This window comes from Pleurodeles waltl, chromosome 6 (assembly GCF_031143425.1).
Source record: "Pleurodeles waltl isolate 20211129_DDA chromosome 6, aPleWal1.hap1.20221129, whole genome shotgun sequence".
NCBI lineage: Eukaryota > Metazoa > Chordata > Amphibia > Caudata > Salamandridae > Pleurodeles > Pleurodeles waltl.
Window position 1 is genome coordinate 1,636,198,381 of NC_090445.1, and position 21,826 is coordinate 1,636,220,206.

The window sequence follows — 21,826 nt, forward strand, 5'->3', positions numbered from 1 at the left end:
GCCTGTGCCTCTGTCCCCTGACTGGTGTGCCCACTGCCACTGACCCCAGGTCCTTGATTGTCTTGTGGGCGATTTGCGGCCTGGGGTCCTTGTACAGGTGGGCACACTGCTGATTGAGGTGTCCTGGGGACAGAGGTGTGGGTACTCTAGGTGGGTGCTGTGGTGTTGGTTCCTGATGAGGGAGACTCTGTGGTGGTCTGTGAGTGGGCTTGGGTGACCTGCTGTCCAGTGGTCCCTGATGGGCCAGGTAGGTCCCCCTGGTCCAGAAGTCCAGAGTTACTGTCATCACTGGGGGCCTCTTCTGTTGGGGGATTGGATAGTGGTGGCACCACCTCTCCACTGACACTGTCTGGGGTACCTGTGTACATGGTGAACGGATATCTGCCATCGCAGGGGTATGTTGGCAGTCGTCAGCGTGGCGGTAAGCTGGATTTACCGCCAGTGTTATAATGATGGCCTATGTTTCTCCAATGGAATTTTCCATAGGAAAATTGAACAGCGAAACCGCAAAAATGGCTGAACTCAATTACACCAAATTTGGCAAAACGCTAGATCTTGGTCCAGAAAGTAAGCTTTTTGTTGTACAACTAGTTCAGTAGTTTTGAGAAATAAGGTTCAGCTTTTATGTGTACTGTGCGCCTTTGAGAATCCACTAACCCAACGGATCTAACAACAAGATCTGATTGGCTGCCACTACATCAACAAAGATGTTGCGGGACCCATTTTAGGACTTGGGGACTCAGTCCACTGTCTTCAAAAACGGTAAACAAAACACATATGGGGGCAGGTTAGGCATACCATGAATCGAAATAAAATAGAGGGGTTCCAGCCCTTTTCATTTTAGGCCCTCTACCCACCCTAGTTTGAGCAAGGGTCAGAGGGTTTCCTTTTGATTATGCCAGAGGAAAGGGTAGTACACCTCTCCTCCCGAGCAATTTCAAGGCCCCAGGGACCCATCCCCTGGGGCTGCATCACATTACTAAAAGGAATGGCGGCATGTTGCTCCCCTCCCTAGCCATTGCAAGGCACCAGGACCTCATCCCCAGGGGCTGCATCATAGTATTAAATGGTAGAAGGGGCAACACAGCTCCACTCCATGAGCCTTTATGAGGTTGTGGGGACCCCATTCCCTGAGGCAACGACAAATAGAAAAATGCAGACAGTGCCTTGTTCCCATCTGAGACACCCACATCAATTACAGGCCTTGTGGTATATTACATCACTCATGACTAGTTCCATCACATAATTCATAACATCACTAGTGACATATGGAATGACATAATTGATAACAACACTGTGCATGGCAAGGGCGCTAGTTATAGTTACGTTAGGACACTAGTAAAGGTTTCTTGAGATAACTATAGCTGGTGAATTTCAGTGGTTTTTTTCGTTTAAAACTTTGTGGTAACTGACATTTTCACCTAACTATAATGTCCCTTTAACCATTTTTAGTAAATATATATATTCATGCATTGCCTAGGAGTGGAACCCCTTTATTAACAATAAAAAATAAATTCCTGTCTCCCAAAGAATTACCAACTCAATCAAGGTAACAAGGTGCAAAGACTTGCACTGCATGTTTCGGCTCAAAGTAGCAACTCTAACAGGGAATTCCCTCCCTTTTGTAACAGTGATAACTGCTATATTGTGTTTAGTCTCACCTAGTGGTGAGCAAAGTTTTAACTTGCCTGTTGAATTAGAATGAACTTGAGATTGCCTTTTGTAAAGTTAGGTGAAGTTTTCTGATTTTACACACTCTGATAGACCAAATTTTCCTGGTGGAATATTTAGTAGCCCTGAGAGGTAACAGCAACATCGCCCAAAGGTTGGTATTATTGCCCTTCTTTAAAACTTTGACAATATCACATTTTTTAACAGATTTTCTTTCGCCACCCCGTAGACCACTATAACAACTGGCCTTATCAAGGCTTTGCCCATAAAGATAAGCACGTTTGACCAACTCCCAAATCCCTACTTGAACCAGTACTACCAAACTTACTAGAATTCTACTACTGGTGCTAATTCTTCTGCTGGCTATGCTGAGTCTAATGCTTATACTGTGGCTACTGCTGACAGTGTGACCTCTAAAGCTACCACTGGTACTATGAACAGTACTAGTAGAAGAATTATCACAGCATGTACTACTACTACCTCTGATATTGCAACTAAGGGCCAAATTTAGGACTTGACAGAGGGGAATGACATGACAAATATCCCATCTGACTTATTATGATTCCATGATATCCTACGGAGATCGTAAAGAGGCAGACAGGATATCCGTCACGTTTGTGCCAGATTATTCTCTCCATCTAGACCTAAGTCAAGCCCTTTGTATGTGATTGCACTCAGGAAGTCAATCCAGCTTTGGTACAAACTCCTCTTTGAACCAGAAACAGAATTAAATGTTTTTATCAAATTGTACCATATGCAAGTGTTTGACCTACCAACTTCACCAGGTAAAACCTGTGGAAAATCTGGAGGATAGATAATGGAAAAGAGGAAAAGACTGGTTTGTGAACCTCGGAATGGGGGAAATATGATCCATTCAGAACTCTGGAACTAGGAATCGGGTGCAAATTGCATGCCCACAGTTTGTTGGCAGGGGCTTAGCTTCGGGTGCGGGAGATGGTGTTTGGGGTGTTACACCCCCCCTAATAAATGTATTTTCTCATAAGTAATTGTGTACAGGTGCTTTCAGTCAGGCATGGTTACGGTGTCTATCGGATTTCACCAGGAATTTGTACATACACCCAGAAAAAAGCACACATTCTCTCCCACTCTCTATTTTAAAAGTCCTCAAAAATGTTGGATATTTTACAAAATATTGTGCTTCTCTCACTTAGTACTCCTACCAATCCTCATTTCTCTCCCTTCCCACTGCCCCTCAAGCCCCTCTCATGCGTCCTGCTTGTATTATAATGTATTTTAATATTATACACAGCGCGATTGTTGGGAAATCTGAAGCTCACCCCCCCCCCCCCACACCTCCCCCAATATTACTGCCCAAGCCACGCTCATTTGTTGGGTGTGTCAGCAATCTCTCCTAGTTTGTGATTACATCCCTAGTTCCTGCTACCACTATCACTACAACTAGTAGTTTCTGATAACAAAAAACAGGATTGAAGGTGCCACGCATAACTTGGAACTTTTTTGAAGTTATATGGGAGCCCAGTCCTTGAACCAACCCTGTCCTTTTGTTTACATGGACACACTGTTTCTCCGAAGTGCTGCTATTGGTCGGAAAACACTGTTACAAATTCACCCTCACTCCCTCTATCACAAAGAAGCTGCCAGGATTCTGGCACAATAGGTGGCAGTATATACACAAGGATGTTGCTGCACAGCTCCAGAGTGCTATGCAGTCAGCAGTCCCATTCTCCTAAGGGACGTTCTCCCACCGAGTTATAATTGGACAGTATGGCACTGTCATTGCCCCTCATTATGTGGTGCTTATTGCCTGTTGGGGGTGTTACTGATTAACCAGCCTCCACCTGCTATGTTGAGTCAGGTTCCACCTGTTGTGCTGGTGATGTATTCTGCATCATGCACTAACTGCAGATTCCAGGAGAACCCCCCACCCCCGTCCTTCTGGAGATGGAGCGGCCCTCCTCCTCTCCTCTGCCCCGACTTGCTACCTACGGAACTGCACGTCTCAGGAGATGTCTCGGCAATTACTTCAGAGGACGTGCGAGTCTTTAATTAAGGAAGTCTGTTATGATGAATCTGTTGTTACAAAGCCTTACCTATGTAAAACATTAATACTATACATTTCATTTGTTTATGTCAATGCGCTGCATTAAATTTTTATGGGAAAACGCATGAGTTATGAAAGGCATTAACTGAAAACAAATCACCGAAGCAGTCAGACAGCGAAGGCGCAGCCACACGATAACACAGAGTTATTGTTCCCACCAGCAAATCGCAATCCGTGGAAAGGAGCAAGGGATTCTCAGAGGAAAGGCAGACACCCCCCTCGTCACAGCTTCTGTAGATTAATGTTTTGTGCCTTCTGGTGTCTTCATTGTAAAATCTTTTTATGTACATGTTTTAGAGGTGAATGAAATGTTTGCACTTAAAAAGTCAGCATATCGAGAGCACACAGTGTTCAATCAGTGCCCTTGCACTGGCCCGTAAGTGGGCTACAGCTCTACACTGGATGGACCACCACTGCACTACAAACCAACCACGAGGGATCACTTTTCTACAACCCTGTCTTGGAGGGACCATTTCACTACAGCCGAACCCTGGAGGCATCACTTTTCTGCAGCGCCACCTTGGATGGACCACTTCACTAAAGCCCAGCCTTGGAGGGACCACTTAAATACAACCCACCCTTAATGGTCCTCGTCACTACAGCCCAACCTTTGTGAGGCCACTTCACTACAGCCGAACCTTGGAGGCACCACTTTTCTACAGCTCAACCTTGAATGGGCCACTTCACTAAAGCCCAACCTTGGAAGGACCACTTCAATACAACCCACCCTTGATGGACCTCTTCACTACAGCCCAACCTTTGAGAGGCCACTTCACTACAGCCGAAACTTGGAGGCACCACTTTTCTACAGCTCAACCTTGAATGGGCCACTTCACTAAAGCCCAGCCTTGGAGGGACCACTTAAATACAACCCACCCTTAATGGTCCTCGTCACTACAGCCCAACCTTTGTGAGGCCACTTCACTACAGCCGAACCTTGGAGGCACCACTTTTCTACAGCTCAACCTTGAATGGGCCACTTCACTAAAGCCCAACCTTGGAGGGACCACTTCAATACAACCCACCCTTGATGGACCTCTTCACTACAGCCCAACCTTTGAAAGACCACTTCACTACAGCCAAACATTTGTGGGGGAAGGGGCGGCACTTCACAACAGCCCAAACTTGAAAACTTGAATGGACCACTTCACTCAGCCCAACCTCGGAGGGACCACTTCACCACATCTCGAACTTGATGGACCACCTCTCTACAGCCCAACAAAGGAGGGGCCACTTCATAACAACCCAACCTTGAATGGACAACTTCACAGCAGCCCGACCTTCTCCAGCACTGAGGCCCAGATTTATGGTGGCCTAGCGCCATTCCAATGCCACATTAGTGTCATTTTATTTACGTATATGTGGGATTGGAAGTCAGAAACGCTGTGCCATATTTACAAAGTGGCACAATGCTTGCAAGCATTGCGCCACTTTGTAACCCTGTGCGCCACATTATGCCTGCGCCATGCATAATGTATGCAAGGGGATGCTCCGGCGCTAGGGAGGCTGTAAAGATGTCGCAAAGGAATCTATGAGATTCCTTTATGCCATTTTTATTGCCATTTATTAATGCCTGCTAAGCGCAGGCATTAAAAAGAGGCTCCCATTGTGTTCAATAAGCCTGTGGGTGCTTTGCAGGATTAGCGTAAAACTTTTTGATGCTAGCCCTGCAAAGCACTGGACTTGCGTCAACAATTTTGACACTAGTCCCCCTGACTACCGCCATGGTGTGCCGTATAAATACGTCGCACACATGATGGCATTAGGGGGGGTGCTAAGAGGCGCATGAAAAGTGTCCCTGCACTAAGTGCATGGTCACTTTTCATAAATCTGGGCCTGAATCTTCTATATATTCACAAGCTTTAAACATTCCCGTATTAAGGGTGGGAAAATGGTCAAGCATGTGATTATAAAAAAAGATATCAATGTTGGAGAACTGGAGTTACACGTAAGTAACTAATTTCATGGATGAACTACTTCTCTACAGCCCCAGAGATGCTGACTTTGGAAACTGGAGAACCTGGTTAGAGGCCTGGCATCCACTCAACATCCCATGATTCTGGGCAAATCACTTAATCTTCCTGTGCCAAAAAAAAAAAACAGAAACAAGATTTTGACTTTCTCTATTTCTGTGTGGTAATGTGGTGCTCATGTAAAGTACTCTAATCTCCTTAGGTCAAGTTTGGCCACATAAAAAAATGCAAAAATAAAAAAAAATCCTGAATGTACCAATTCGCTGTAGCCCAACCTTGGATGGACCACTTTATTGCAGCCCAACCTTGCATGGACCACTTTTCAGCAGCCCTGCCTTGGATGGGCTACTTCCCTACAATGGAACCTTGGCTAGACCATTTTGCTACAGCCCTACTTTATATGGACCACGTCGCTATAGCCCAAACTTGGAGGCACCACTCTGCTGGAGCCCAACCTTTGATGGATCACTTCAATACAGTGCAACCTTGGATGGATGACTTAGCTACAGACCAGCCTTGTGAGGGCCACTTTACTATTTCCATAAAGTCTTGTCTTTGCTGCTTCAAGTGCTGCCGTGAGTCCCAATTCATGCTTAATGTAGATTTAATGATGTGGACATATGTCCCAAGAGGATGATCCGACACTATTAACTGAGGACATATTTTATCATTTGGTACACATCCTGTTATTCAGCTGGGGGATGTAGTAAATTACTCCGTTCCCATGGCGGAGGGACCACCCACCAAATTCATAAATGGCTACCAAAGAGGTGGTAATTTATAATGCATTGGCAGGAAATGCCATCACTGTGGTTCCAGCCAATGCATTTTTTTCACGCCGCTAACATATAAGCGTGCCCTAATTCCTTTGCTTTCACCTAGCAGTAGTCAAACGCCAGCTATGTGAAATAAACTGAGACATTTGTGCTAAAAAGGCGCTCCCACTGCATGCAATTTTATATGATAATCAATTCATGCCTTCTCAGATGTTTTTGTTTGTTACCACAAAAAAAATCGAGGCCCCCACCACTGTCAAAGTAACGCTTCTTCTCATTGGTTGGTCATGATTCATAATTCTTTGATATCATCAAATCACTCATTCTACATCTTGTATCAGCAGTTCAAACCTACATGAAGGTCCTCTGCTTGGGTATGAGGTTTTACACAGTGAAACTAACAAGTAGAACAGCTATACCAAGGAATGAGTCCAGTGCTCACTGTGCTATTGGACTCACACTGCATCTCACTGATGAGGGCCAAATGGGCAGAAATAAAGTCTTGGGTTGCTTGTATTCCAATCTCAAGGGGAACAAGCCTAGCATTTCCAGCTGGACTGTTCCTAAGGAGGCAGCACCAAGTCTGATATGCATATGGCATGACTCTGTTGAGAGTGGCATTGTGGGCAAAAAACAGCAACAATGCACAGGAATATGTTTGCCTGTAATTATCAGTGGTTGAGATTAATTCAGTCATGCCAACCATCCGTTTTATATTGTCCTAAGTGACACATTTCCCACACACACAGTCAGTGATCTATGATTACCTTTAAGTTGTATATGTTGTTAGACTCTGAGGACAAATGTTTATTTTTGAAAAATGGCCCTCAGTGCCTTAGAAATAGCTTGATGGTTTATTGAATTATTTTAAAAAGTTTCGAAGGCAAGGATAAAATCATACATTCCGATGGCTGGGAAATGTATTATCCTGTCAAGAACGCGTGTTTCAGCCTTGTGCACTGTTTAGAGGGTCACAAGACTTTCTTCGGGACTATAAGATGCCTATTAATTTGTGTAGTTGTCAACATTTTTTTTAAAGTCTTGTCAGTACATTGAACAGACATAGAATTTCTTTGTGTTTGGAAATATTATTAATCTTATGGAGAAAATACAAACATGTAAGACATAAAAATCATTAAAAACATCTGCCCTCACTTTTTCCAAATGCAAGATGTGATAGGTGTTGCCGTGCACACTTCATGAAAGGATTGCACTCAGGTAGGATCAAACATGTATTGTAAAAGTAAATTGTTTTCGTTCATAACTCACACCACTTGCAGGGACTGATAGTCTCATAGGGATTAGACAGAGAACATCTCCCTGTAGTCATACACTGTGGCCTAGATTACAAAAAACGCATGCAGCACCGCACAGGCCTAAATTTGCTGTTCTGCATTGTGTGAGGGGAGAGAAGGGCAGCACCGTAGCTACAGAGATGTGACACTGTCCTCCTCTTTCCCTAGCAACGGCACAGAATTATGCTGCAGAACGCCACACACACATCTTTGCACCATAGTGCAAAGGTGTCTGTGTCAGTCTAGCACAGTATTGTACTGGAAAGGTACCCTTCCAGTGCAAAATACTGTGCTTAGTCTGAATTTACAACTTTTCCATTTTGTATGTGTGCTGTACAGTGCAGCACACATGGAACATCAGAAAAGAAAGAAGAAACTAAAGCATTTCTCATTTTAGCTCCTGCTTTCAATTGACATAAATTTTTGGAGCAAAACCATGTCTACTATTGTTAGCAGATAGGGTTTTGAATAAAAAAATCATGGGGTCATGGGTGGTTGCCAGATAACGCCCATTTACCACCCACAGAATGCCCCCATGACTCAGAGCAATGCCAAGCTGCGTATTGCTCTGGTTTGCGTTACTTTTGTTTTATAAACCAATGCAAATACCAATTTGCATAGGTTTGTAAATCCCCAGAACGATTTGGCATCGGATCTACAATAAAAAGTAAATTCATACCTGATGCAAAACCTTTGTAGATCTGGGCTGTATGTCTCATTAGTAAAAGTAAGAGAATAGGGGCTTTCTGTTAGCGCTTATAATGTGGCTATCGAGAGTAGCCAGTTTCATCTTTTGCCTCATTTTGGTGGTCAAGGGAGCAATGTCTTCGAGGATTTTCTCTCCATCAAGAAAACAGAGAAAGAATATGTTTCCAATGATTTTAATGAATAAATGTTTGTTTTTTCTCATTAGAAATAATTATATTTCCTCATAACAAGTAGGTCGCACACACGTTTTTATGTCTACTTTGTCATCATCAAATTTCGGGATTTTACAGTCCTGAAGATAGCCTTTTGACCCTTTAAGCAGTAGTGATGGCTGAAACCTAACAACTCTTCGAATGTAAGATTTTTCCCTTGCCTGGAAAACATGTACACAAATCAATAAAGTCCAGCTGTTTCCAATGCATTTAAACTCCCATTGCACAATCTATTCTCACAATCCCGAAAAGAAAAATGACATACACAGATCTCCCACTAGAGTGGTAAACCCCATCCCAACAAAGACCATGTCAGGATGTGGACCTCGATGATAAAGCATGCCACAATTTTTTTATGTGGGCTTTTTTATGAAACAATAAATCTTTTTCCTCAGTGTATGACAACATAACCAACTTATTCACAAATAATCATGTGTGCAGGATTCATTTCTCAGGGAGAATGTAATAGCAAACCTCATCATCTCTCTCCTCCCTTTTTTGTGCGTTGAAACGGGGCACCCTTATTGCAATCAGTATGGTGAGATGGGTGCCCCATGTTCACTGTGTCACAGGACTCAAGCACTACCTGACTTGTAACACATAGTACCGCCATAACTAGTGAGGGGTTGCATGTGCTCCTGTCTGCCATTTTGTGCTAGATGGTTCCTGCTGGGTAAGACCAAGCCTGGTTTTGCACATAGCTTGTCTCTGTCAAGAGTGGCATATTATGACTAAATCAACTTTTCATCCCTTCCTTTGTTTCACCAGTACCACAGTTCAAAAAAGAACCTACATGTCGGAGCTTTCGGTTCATCTACTGATTTGTTACATTGTCATTCACACTTTGCTTCTGCCCACTGCAGCAAAAGGCATGGGACAATAGACCAGCCCACTTCAGCCATTGGCTCCTCTCCGCATGAGGGATGACACTTTGCGGGTGCACAGTACCCACATTAGCCATAACAATACTTTACTTCAGTCCAAGGCTGGTGAGAGGATGTCTGTGTTTCTTTTTTGTACATTTCCTGTTAGACAGTCTTTAAAAAGTTTTGCAAGGTCAAACCATCCTCCCAAGCACTGTTATCAGACCTTCCTGATGCTTCTAGTGCTATCAGCTACCAATTAATATTGGGCTTTGCCATTCTTCGTCAGTAATGAAGAATCGCAAGCAGCATTTCGTGATGGCTGCCCACGAGCACGGATGCAGATGCCAGCATGCCATCATTAACCAGTATTTATTATTTCTAAGATGGTTGTACACGAGTGCCATGCGCGTGGCCACATGTGCAGCCATCTTTAAATGATTGATGTTATACTTTATGAGAACAACCAGGTGTGTGCATCCATGGATGGCTATTTTGAAATGTTTTGTTCTCTCAGAAAGTATAACAGTAAACATTCAAAATGTCTACCGTCATGGATTGTTTTTTGCATATTTTACATGTCTTTACCCTTCCAAGTTGGCTGAAGGATTGCTCATAAAAGAGTTGGTCATCCTGGAATGGTATGACATTTGAAAAGATGCCGATAACCATCCATGAATGCCCATCGTATGTGTGTATGGAAAGCCAGCTCTCGTACAATGGCTTTTAGTATTGGTGTACAAACGTATGCCAAGGCAAGCAAGCTTTAATAAAGCCGATAGCTCTGTGGTCTGATGTTAAAGACCAGTTTTTGGCTTTGCCAATGCTTCCTTGCTTTGTTTCTCGTATTTTGCAGATCTATTGAAACTACTTTCAGCGACATCATCCCCATGTCCCACATTACGTGGTTCATCACCTTGATTGTCAATCTTGCTTTCCCTTCTCATTTCGCACAATACGATTCTCATTACAACTATTCCTCCTCTGAAGAACGGCCTCGCGCAGCGCTGTGGCTCTGAACTTACTGGATGTAAATAAAAGTCTGACGCTTAGTTGAAACCTCAAATGAATCCAGGTCAAGAGCGGCTGGCCTGTAACCTTTCAGGCTGAACGTCCGGTAGATCACTTACCACTTACGACTGATATTCATACACATGCTCAAGTTGCAGTCACTGTTTGGCTAATTGTAGATCCCTAGTGGCGCATAAATTAGATGTTAGCCTCCTTCTAAGTACGCAGAAACCCACAGTGTTTTTCCTAACAGAGACTTGGCTCCATGAGGGGTCAGGGCCGGATATAGCACTGGCTTTGCCCAGTGATTATCGTATAAAGAGATTTGACAGACCCTCAGGGAAAGGAGGGGGAATTGCCATCATTTTTAAGGACACAGTAAGAGTTTCTAAGTATCCCCTTCGCCTCCCTGATTGTGAGAGTCTTCTCTTTTCTATTTATTTTAACCCTCAGAATACCCTGACAGGTGCCCTAATTTGTAGGCCTCCTGGTCCAGCACAAACATTTCTTGATGCCCTCCCTGAGAAGATTGCGGACCTGGTTTGCACCAGACCAAATTTTACGATACTCTGAGATTTTAACATCCACGTAGAAACCACAAATAATGCTGCAAGAACTCTTATAGACGATATGAAAGCTTTAGATCTTACTCAGCTGGTTAGGACCCTACCCACAATAAAGGGCACACCATAGATCTGTTTTTTAGCAATTCTTCTGAATTAGGCATGCTCCCCCCTTTACCACTAGCCTGGTCAGACCATATGTTAATTCTGCTGACCACGACCTCCAACACAAGATCTCAACTATAAAGACGGTGGCACTTGCTGAATGCCAAGGAATGGAGTAGCGTCCAACTTTTAACGGAAATATAGTCGACTCTTCAATAGTCTTCAATAGGTGGATAATCAATAGCTTGGATGCTACGCTTCCGCTAACAATTAGGACAGTTGATAAGCGGAAAAAAGGGCACCCTTAATTTAATCCCCAGCTTCAAGCCCGGAAAAGAGAATGTAGATGCCTTGAAAGAAAGTGGAGGAAATCATATGATAACTCTACTAAAAAGGAATATAGGGCCGCTATCAGACAATTTCACGCAGAAATCAAAGCTGCACAGAGCAGTTACTATGCAACAAAGCTAGATCAATCAGCCAAATCTTCTGTTTTCTGAAAGAAATAGTAGATCCTCAGACTCAAACAGAAGATGTAGAAGCCTCTGTTGAACATAGCAATGAGCTGGGCTCTTTTTTTCAAAAAAAGATTGCCAACACATATTCAGTCTTCCCCAAACAGTCCTACAGCCCCTAGGAGGAGAACGGTCCAGGTGACATGGACACAGTTAGTCTAGCTAGGATTCCGGCGTTATCCACAGAAACAACGTTGAATCTGTTAACTTCTCTCAAATCTGGATCCCCTCCTGGATCCTACTTCTCCTTCTATATTAGTTCAGGGAGCATCTACCATTGTTCCCATCCTGACAGACTTCCTAAATCTATCACTAACTTGTAGCTCCTTGCCATCGCAGTGGAAGCATGCAATTGTAAAGCCGCTGCTTAAAAAGCCCAATCTGGATTCAGCGGTATTTAACAACTATAGGCCGATATCCATGCTACCTACTGTCGCAAACATTTTGGAAAAGCACGTGAATACCCATCTTTCTAAATTTCTGGAAGATAACCAGATTCTTCACCCCTCTCAGATGGGTTTTAGGCTCTCCCATAGTACGGAGTCAGCTCTATTGGGAATGACAGAAGAAGTTAGGAAACAAATGGATCAGGGGAAGGCCTCTGCGGTGGTGCTGCTCGACTTGAGCGCTGCCTTTGATACCGTTGACCACAGCATTCTACTTCATAGATTGAAGGGAATTGGAATCACTGGAAATGCCCTAAAATGGTTTACAGATTTTCTGGATGGAAGAACCTTTCAGGTTCTGGACCGCTCGTTTTTTTCAGACAACTTTAAGGCCCTCTGGGGAGTCCCTCAGGGCTCATCATTAAGCCCCACACTTTAATGTGTATATGAATACATTGGCAAGAATAGTTGAACCCTTTGGTCTCTCGTTGGTGTCTTATGCCGACGATACCCAGCTAGTAGTCTCCTTTTCGTCCTCTCACGAGTCCTTTGAATCGCAGATTGCCCCATGCCTACGGGTGGTTTCAAATTGGATGGCTGAGTGCAAGCTCAAACTTAATGGAGATAAAACAGAGGTCCTGATTCTGGGACATCATTCACTACCGTCTCAAATAACACCTCTCCTGGACTCATTAGGTTACCTTCCACCCACTGAGGTTCAGATTAAGAGCCTGGGGGTATGGTTAGACCCTTGGCTCACAATGGACTATTAGGCTAAGAAAATATCTTCCACCTGTATCGGGAGACTCAGACTTCTCAGAAAAGTCTTTACAGTCCTCCCATTCATTGCCAAGAGGATTATTGTACAAGCATTAATTATCTCACGGCTGGACTATGGTAATGCCCTATTCTTGGGCTCACCAGTCTATGTCAAGAAGAAGCTGCAGGTGGTTCAGAACACAGCAGCGCGTCTCCTTTTTAATTTGCCCAGACATCAGTCGGCCAAACCAGCCCTCATGGCTCTTCATTGGCTTCCCATGGAGCAAAGACTAAAGTTTAAGACTCTATGCTATTTCCACAGAGCTCTGTATGCTAGGGGTCCCCCACATTTACACTCCTTAGCTACTTTTTATGAGCCCACTAGATGTCTGAGGTCTTCCTCAGCAGCATTAGCAGTGATACCGCCGATAAAAAAAGTTAGATGGGGTGGAAGATCCATGTCTTTTCTTGGTGCCAGGCTCTGGAACTCACTACCTCCCTCCCTGCGGCAGACGAGTCATGAACAATCATTCCGTCGTCTTCTAAAAACTTGGCTGTTTTAACACTTGCTCTATTTGCCTATCTGAAGGAGTGTTCGCTTCAAAGTGCTGGGAAGCCCGAGGGCAGCTATGCGCTATATAAATCACACATAACATAACATCACTGTTCCAAGAGTTGGTTTCTGTACTTTGGGAGGAGTTGTGATTTTGTAGCTAAGTAGCCAATTTTGGAGCTTTCGGACCGGGGTTCCAACACTGGCTTCCTCCATTGACTGAAAATCATGGGATTTTTGAAACCTACTTTAATCTCTGTGCATAAAAAGTAAACGTGTGACAAGAAATGCAACTGAAAGAATGTGAAATGTAATTCTAAAATTCAAAAGAGTGTAAACTCCAACGCTCTCTTGTATGGCCCCTTTATAATGTGCAGCACTTCATTACTCTTCAGCTAGGTTTTCTCATTATAATGCTGATGCTTACCTACAAACATACTCATTTACTGCATTACTACCTGTGAACACTGCACGCCTTACCCCTCCCAGTCACAGGCTTCCACAGCACAGACCATACAATAATATTTTATCAGCATGACTAAAGGTAAAATGTTTCTAAAATCAAGTTGTGAATGACGTATGATGCAAGACACCTTCACCCACCCCTGTCCACTGTCACCCATGTCAAAAAAGTGTCTGACCACCCTCCTGCACTCTTACAAACCTTATGCTCATAGGCAGCTGGCAAGGGAGGTCACAAATCCGAGAAAGGTGGACTGAAACACCCTTTCTTCTGAGTATGGTAAACTGAGCAACATGTGTAATTTAAAATACATAGAACTGCTGTGTAGTATTAATTGCCATATACTAAGCAAGTGCTTAAGTATAATACAAAGGTGATTGGTGGAATGTTTCCAAAAAGTGTCAACCACTGGCAGTCCTTAAGGCAACACTCCAATCACTTTTTTTACACTGTGATACATCCATCAGAGACAAACCATATGCAAATCGCTCTTGGTCCTGCATCAATAAAAACAGTCCATCCTGAACTGCCAGCCAACAATCGCTCCAAGAAAGCCATAATAAAAAATTGCCTCATGAATCCCGGCATTCAATGGTGCCCCCAGATGCTCATCGACCTCAGCTCATATTTGCATACCCTTCTCACTGTAGATCTTTAATTAAATTTCCCTTGCAAACTATTTTGAGTTGAGGTTGTAATCTTACCTCTGCATCACCTCACCTATCAAACCCACTCTCACTGCAACCTTACCAGTGCTGGATTTGTATTGATGGTTACATTTGCTTGGTGCACTTTATAAATGATTCAGTAACTTATAAAAGCAAATGCAGTGCTTAATTTGAGGCAGTTGTTGCTGGTGGGGGCTACCTGCTGTAATTGTTTCGGTACTGGTGCGTAATTTTTCGCTTAACGAGAGGAAGAGAGAGATAAATAAAATGGAAAGATGGAGGAAAAGAAAGATGGAAAAATCATCAGAAAGGAAGAAAGCAGAAACCTGCAAAAATGAATAAAGGGGGAGGGAGTGTCTGGTACTGCATTAAAGAGGCATTAGGTGTATTCAAGCCTACACAGACCTGGAATTGGTGTGCCAACATTTTTGAGCAGAGTCTTGGGCAAAGGGCACTCATTCTTATTTAATATATTATCTAGGTGAAGTATGGTCTGTTAGCCTAGGGCACTTGATGACCTTACACATTTCTCCTACATTGCTCGTTAAGCGTGGAATGACCTGCTGCTACACATAAGCGTCTCCTCACTTGAATTCCCCAACAAGCTAAAGACCTGACTTTCCGAGTAGTCTCATTAGGCATTAGATTTGGCTACACTCATGCATACTCAGTGCCAGGATACCCTACCAGGTGAGGGAGCACTCTATAAATCTGCATAATATAACATAACACAACACACACAAACTTCAGTTTACCAAAAACATGCATTGTGTTATATTACAGGGCTGCATAATCACTAAGTGGAGCTCTACACTATACCTCAGTGTTATGTTGCATGACAAAAATGTTGCATCACCTGCTGCAATCTAATCACTGTATCTCAAGGTTCTTCTAGGTAAACAGATGTAATAATTGTATGGTTCCATTGACGATGCAGAGGATGCACTATTTTTGTCTGTCATTATTATCAATCTCAGTGGACCATCATACAACTGTTGGCAAGATGGTTCCATTAGTTAAATACTCAATAATGACATATCCTGTGATCTGATGTTCCTGTGTTTTAATCAGTTTTATACTTCCAGATTAATTAACTGTGTACCATTAAACTGGGTAATAATAAAATATAATTATTGACCTTTCTTAGAGATAGCAGAACCGAGTAGGAAGGCCTACATAAAAGCTGTTATCGGAATTTGATGAAAAAACATATTCAAGTGGAGGTGACGCGCATGCGAGATCTGAAACACACAAGGGACCAGATATTATGTATTTCTTGTAAAGCACTGGCTGATGGCAGAAGTGGCTTCATAACACTGCTGCCGCAGGAGTGGACAGTCTTGACCTCAGATCGATCCTTCTACCGAATGAGAAGGGATACTTGAAAGAGGTTTGCACTAAGTTTGCTGAAGGTTAGTAGTGCTCACAAAACAGCAGCAGTAACTTTTGCTGGCCGGCATTAATTTTTGCATGGTTGTTCATCATCTCAGATGCTACTCTCAGCCAGGCGCGAAGGTGATTTTTGCCAGTTATATTTCTGCCCGTTAGTAGCAGCCATCTGTAAAAACGGCAGAGAATATTTAATCGGATTCAGGATGGCCAAGCTCTGAATTAGATTCAAACCCATCTCAGATCGACAGGTGTGAGGAGAAGAAGGGGTTAACCTTTCACTAAAGAAAACACGAAAGGCGCAGTCGCTCAAGTATGCAAGACGGGTTCTTCGTTGACCTACGTCAGCGCCCACCCAGCAGCAGTTATGGATTCGAAGCTCTTTGAGGTGATCCCAAAACAGGCCACTTTCATTTGTGTTAAAGGCCAGTGTTTCCGCTGAGCCGGATACGATAACTTTCATAAAGATATTAAAATAGCCCGGATCCCCTGCTCGCGCCGGGAGATGGTGGCACGTGCTACATGGCGGCATTCCTGTTAGAGTATTATTCTGGGCTTCCCATGGGGTTGGTCGTGCATTAAATATTCTGAAGTGATCGTAGAGTACTCTAGACGCAGCATTGAAAGAATAAGTTGCAGTGCTAGAGCCCCAATATTGATTGATGTGAAGAGAGCTCCTTGTACAATGTGGTCCCATCCTTTGGTCTGCTTCATGAACATCTGATAGAAAGGCTAGTGGTCCTTCCTCACTCCTGTCTCTAGAACCAAAACTGCGATCAAAGCCAAGGGGCAGCTGAGTAGCTGAATATAGGTATCAATGCTTCGTTTAATTTTGTTCAAAATCGAGTATGCCCAAATTTTACAAGGGAATCCTGCGTGCAGATATAATATCTGAAAGCAGCGTAACCAATTATTTTTTGCACTTTTTGGAACCAGTTTAAGATGAATTCTTTGAAAGTTTTAAATCCTAGTATTGTGCTCAATCAGTTTAATGACTAACACTCCTGATTCCCTGGTCCTGCTTCAATTGGTGGAAATTAACCTAAATATTTAGCCTGTAGAAGTTCTCTCCTGCATTTAAAGTCAAGAAAGTGGCTTTAAAAACGTAAAAGGCATTCAACACAAATCACGTTGCCTAATCAACAAGCAGATTTAACAAAAAATGGGTAAGTAATCTTTCATGGCTAGTGATCCGACCAAAAATCATTGTGTTATCAAAAACTTCTTGCTGCCCTTAACCTTCCATGGGAACTGTCAGAAATGTGACTATTAATTTGGGAGAGCAGTAGTCTTACCAAATCCAAAAATCCACTCTGGTTAGATCAAAACACAGTTCTGAGAGAATCTCTTCTCAACCCCTGGTAGCTGTGGCACAAGCAGCATGCAATCCAACCAGAAGTGCATGCTAAATTCAAGCAGTACCAACCATTTCATTGTAAAGAACACAACACAATCAAATTCTAAAACCAATTCAGTAAATTAGAACAACATTAATGCGAAAAATAGTTATCAAGATCAACAGTCTACGTTAAGGGGAACCGAAGATATGATTTAAAAACAAAATGAGGCAAAAAGTGCCAAGAAGAAGTCAAATACTATGGAAAAACAGTATTTCATCACAATCTGGGACCTATGTGCAATTTTAGACTGGTAGACATGGGGTGGAGGTTGGCTACACCAAGCGCGTTGTCCTGGTCAAACGTTTTACCTTCAGACTTAGGGTCTGATTTAGAGTTTGGCAGACAGACACTCTGTCGCCAAAGCAACAGAGTACCCTGCCCGACACACCATTGGTCCACCAGTCTCATTTAGAGATGAGAAAACTTTAGATATTCAGTTGACTGAGCCCTCGTTGGCTCTGTAGATGGAATACTTCCTTTGATTGCCCAATGGAGTAAGATGTTTGAGGAAGGACATTACACTGCCCGCCCTGTTTAGGGTGGGCAGTTTTATGTCTTTGTTTTTCCTGTCCTTCCCTGCTGGTTAAAACCTGGTGGTGAGGGAAAGGAAAGGCATAATAATGACACGCACACACTAGGAAAATACTTCCAGGATATAGGGTCATTAATTTGTTTATCAGAAACAAATTCCCACTTTGAGAGTTAGTTTCTGAAAAACAAAACTTTATAAAAGTCTATGTTGACAATGTATGTGGGTCAGGAACACTTCACAGGTCCTGTATCGCAATTATTTAGAACCCTCTGCACACTCTCATATGGTTCTGACTGCCCCCAAACCAATCCTAGACAAAACAGCAACTGATGATAGGCAGATTGTGTTCAATCAATCAAAAGTTCTTTGGGAGAAAAACTTTAAATTCACTCTAGTCAGGGAGTGAGGATTAATCCGAAGCAAAATCAAATGCTACATGAATGCTTTGCTCGTGAATTTCCTTTATTCTCATATTGTTCATAAATCAATCCTCATTCCATACTAAGGCCCAATTAACGTGTTTCATCGATCACTCGTGGACTTAATCAGGGCCTAAAAAATACATATGTACACAAATTCACAATGTGTATCAAACCTTAAAAACATAAAATCACATCATACAAAATCCCCCCATGTACTAACATTATCGTTTTCTTAAAAACATATTCTCCCACCTTTATTAAATTCATATTACACAGTATCTACACCTTAATTTTTTCTCTTTACCTTTATTCGTTTTTAAAAAATTATTTTTATTTTTTTATATACAAAAATATATCTTCCACCTATGTTCAAACCACATTCCAACCCTATTTGTCCACCTTCACTTTTGGTGTTTGTTTCTGAAAAACAAAACTGTTCAGTGTGTGCTGAGCCCTTTTTTGGCTACTTGAGGTAGTTTGCATGTAAAGCTGCATATTTTTTTTTCCCCACAAAAGGTATCCATGCAAAATTTGCATACTTTTTTAACAACATAGTGGGAATTCTAAAGGTAAGTAGGGCCTTTGGATTCCCCTGGAGGGGACTGAGAAAATGGGCAATATAAAGCTGCATTTTGAGGGTTTTATTTGTTGAAAAATAGGAAAAAAGTGCTTTGGATAAAAGAGTCTATTTTCTCTCTTAAAAATGGAATCAATGAACATTTTGCTGTGCTAAAGTCACAATATCCCCAGGTTTCAGCAACATGCAGAGCTGAAAACAAAATTGTACCACCATTTCTGCATTTTTCAAAGAGGTAGCCCATTTTTTGCTGTGTTTGTGATAGCAACCTACTTCCTGTTCGTGGTGGAAACTAGTATGAAACTCATTGGTGATCCAGGAAAGCTATAGATTTCTGAAAAGTAGATGACATTCAGAATTCATCAAGGGGTCATATGTGTAGAACCCTCAAGCTTTTCCTAAAGAAGCTAACTATTGAAATAAAGCAATAGTGAAAATGAAAGAACAAAAAGCCATTTGGAACAACATTTTCATCTATAACAATTTGTCACAATGGTAGATTTACAAAAGCAACATACCATTATGTCTGCTATGCCCTTTTGATGGTGGCGATATAGAGGGTTTGTAGGCTGCAAGGATCCAATGTAACCAGAGCCAACTGAACTTCCCTGTACAATGGTTTTTCATTGTGTAAGGAGTATAGACCAATTCACATGGTGAAATATGTAGAGCAAAAAATGGGAATGGAGGAAACTTATGTACTTTTGAAATGGAAACAAGATATGAAGTTTAAGAGCACGGGTTATTTGTACATTATTGAAATTGTGGGGACCCGTATTAGAATATGATTTAGAGAGCATTTTTTAAAATGTCTTCTATCTCACATACCAGCTTACATTTGGACGGCACAAATCAGTGCTTAATTTGTGCTTGTTGTATTCCGGGGCAGAGCACTGGCACTTATTTTTGAGGGCCGGCACCTATTTGTCTGCCTCAAGCATTTACTGCAAGCAAAAGACAAATATGGGAAAAACGGAAGAAGAGAAAAACAAAAAAGCGTCACATTGGGAGAAAGCAGAAAACTGCAAGAGAGAGCTGAAGAGGTAGGGAGGGGCTTTAAATGGATTGAAGAGGGCCAAGATGGCTTCAGGATTACTCCGCCTCAGTATTCTGTGTTCGCACGTTTAATTTCAGGGGCCGCATGTTTAAGAGGAGGGCTTTGGGCACCGGCACCTTTTTATTTACAAATTGAGCAGCACAATCCAATTGGTAATAATGAAGGTTCTACTAGTCTATGCTCCCACAAGCTTTTCAATAAAAATTATACCTACCTTGTGTGGAGAGGGTTAGTGCCTGTGACAGGAAAGGAACAAAAAAGAACATGGATGCTTCAAATTTTTCCACTCAAAATTGACCCTTGTTTTTGCAATTTGAGTAGCTCTATATTTTGGACATTGAGCAATCTACCACACAAGGGAAATTTTGCAAACTTGAAACCTTTTTGAAAACTAGACACTAAGGGGAATCCAGGGTGGGGTGACGGGCATGGCTATCACCAGGATGTTCTACCCAGAATTCCTTGCAAACCTCACACTTGGACTAAACAAATCATATTTTCCTCATATTTCTGTGATGGAAAGTTTTCGAATCTGCAGGAAGCCACAAACTTCCTTCCAACTGGCATTCCCATAAACCTCCCAATAACAACAGTACACCACTTGTGTGGGTAAGCTAGTGCCAGTGACCAGAAATGGCCTAAACCAAAAACATAAAATGGCTACATCAACATAACATTTTTCCACTGAAAATGGACCCTTTTTTTGCAAAGTAGGTACTTATGGATTTTGGCCCCTAGCAAACATGCACATTTTTGAAAACTAGATAGGCGGGGAAATCTAGGATGTGTTAACTTGCGTGGCTCTCACTAGATTTCTTTTTACCCAGAATCCCTTGCAAACCTCAAACTTTGACTAAAAATGCATTTCTTCAAATTTCTGTGATAGTAAGTTGCAGAATCTGCAGTAAGCCACAAACTTCCTTTCATCCAGTATTCAACAAAGTCTCCCGATAAAATTGGTACCTCACTTGTGTGGTTAGACCTAGTGCTTGTGACAGGAAACACTCAAAAATGCAACATAGATACATCACATTTTTCCCTTCAAAACTGACCTTTTTTTTTGCAAAGTGAAGAGCTGTGGATTTTGTCATTAGATCATCCAGCACCAGGGAAACCTAGCAAGCTTGCATATTTTTGAAAACTAGATATGTGGGGAATCCACAGTGAGGTGATTTGCATGGCTCTCACCAGGTATTTTTTACACCGAATCCCTTGCAAACCTGAAACTTTTGCAAAAAAATCATTTTCCTCAAATTTCTGTGATGGAAAGTTCTGGAATCTGCATGGTACCACAGACTTCCTTCCGTACAACATTTCCACAAGTCTTCCAATAAAAACGGAACCTCACTTATGTGAGCAGGCCCTGTGCCGTTGACAGGAAAAGGCCAGAAGCACAACATGAATGCATCACATTTTTCCACTTAAAACTGACCCTTTTTGGCAAAGTGGCTAGCTGTGGATTTTGGACCCTAATTCAGCCGGCACATAGGGAAACCTAGCACACCTGCACACTTTGAAAACTAGACATCTGGAGGAATCCAGGGTGTGGTGACTTGTATGGCTGTCACTAGGTGTTTACCCAGAATCTTTTGCAAATCTCAAACTTTAACTAAAACACTTTTTCCTTATATCCATGGAGAGCCACAACCTTGCATCCACCCATCATTCCCCCAAGTCTACTGATAAAAGTGACACCTCACTTGCCTAGTGCCAGCAACATGAAACACCATAGAATGCAACATAAATACATCACATTTTTCCACTCAAAATAGACCGTTTTTTGCAAAGTGGGGAGATGTGGATTTTGGACCCTAACTTAGCTGGCACAAACGGAAACCTACCAAA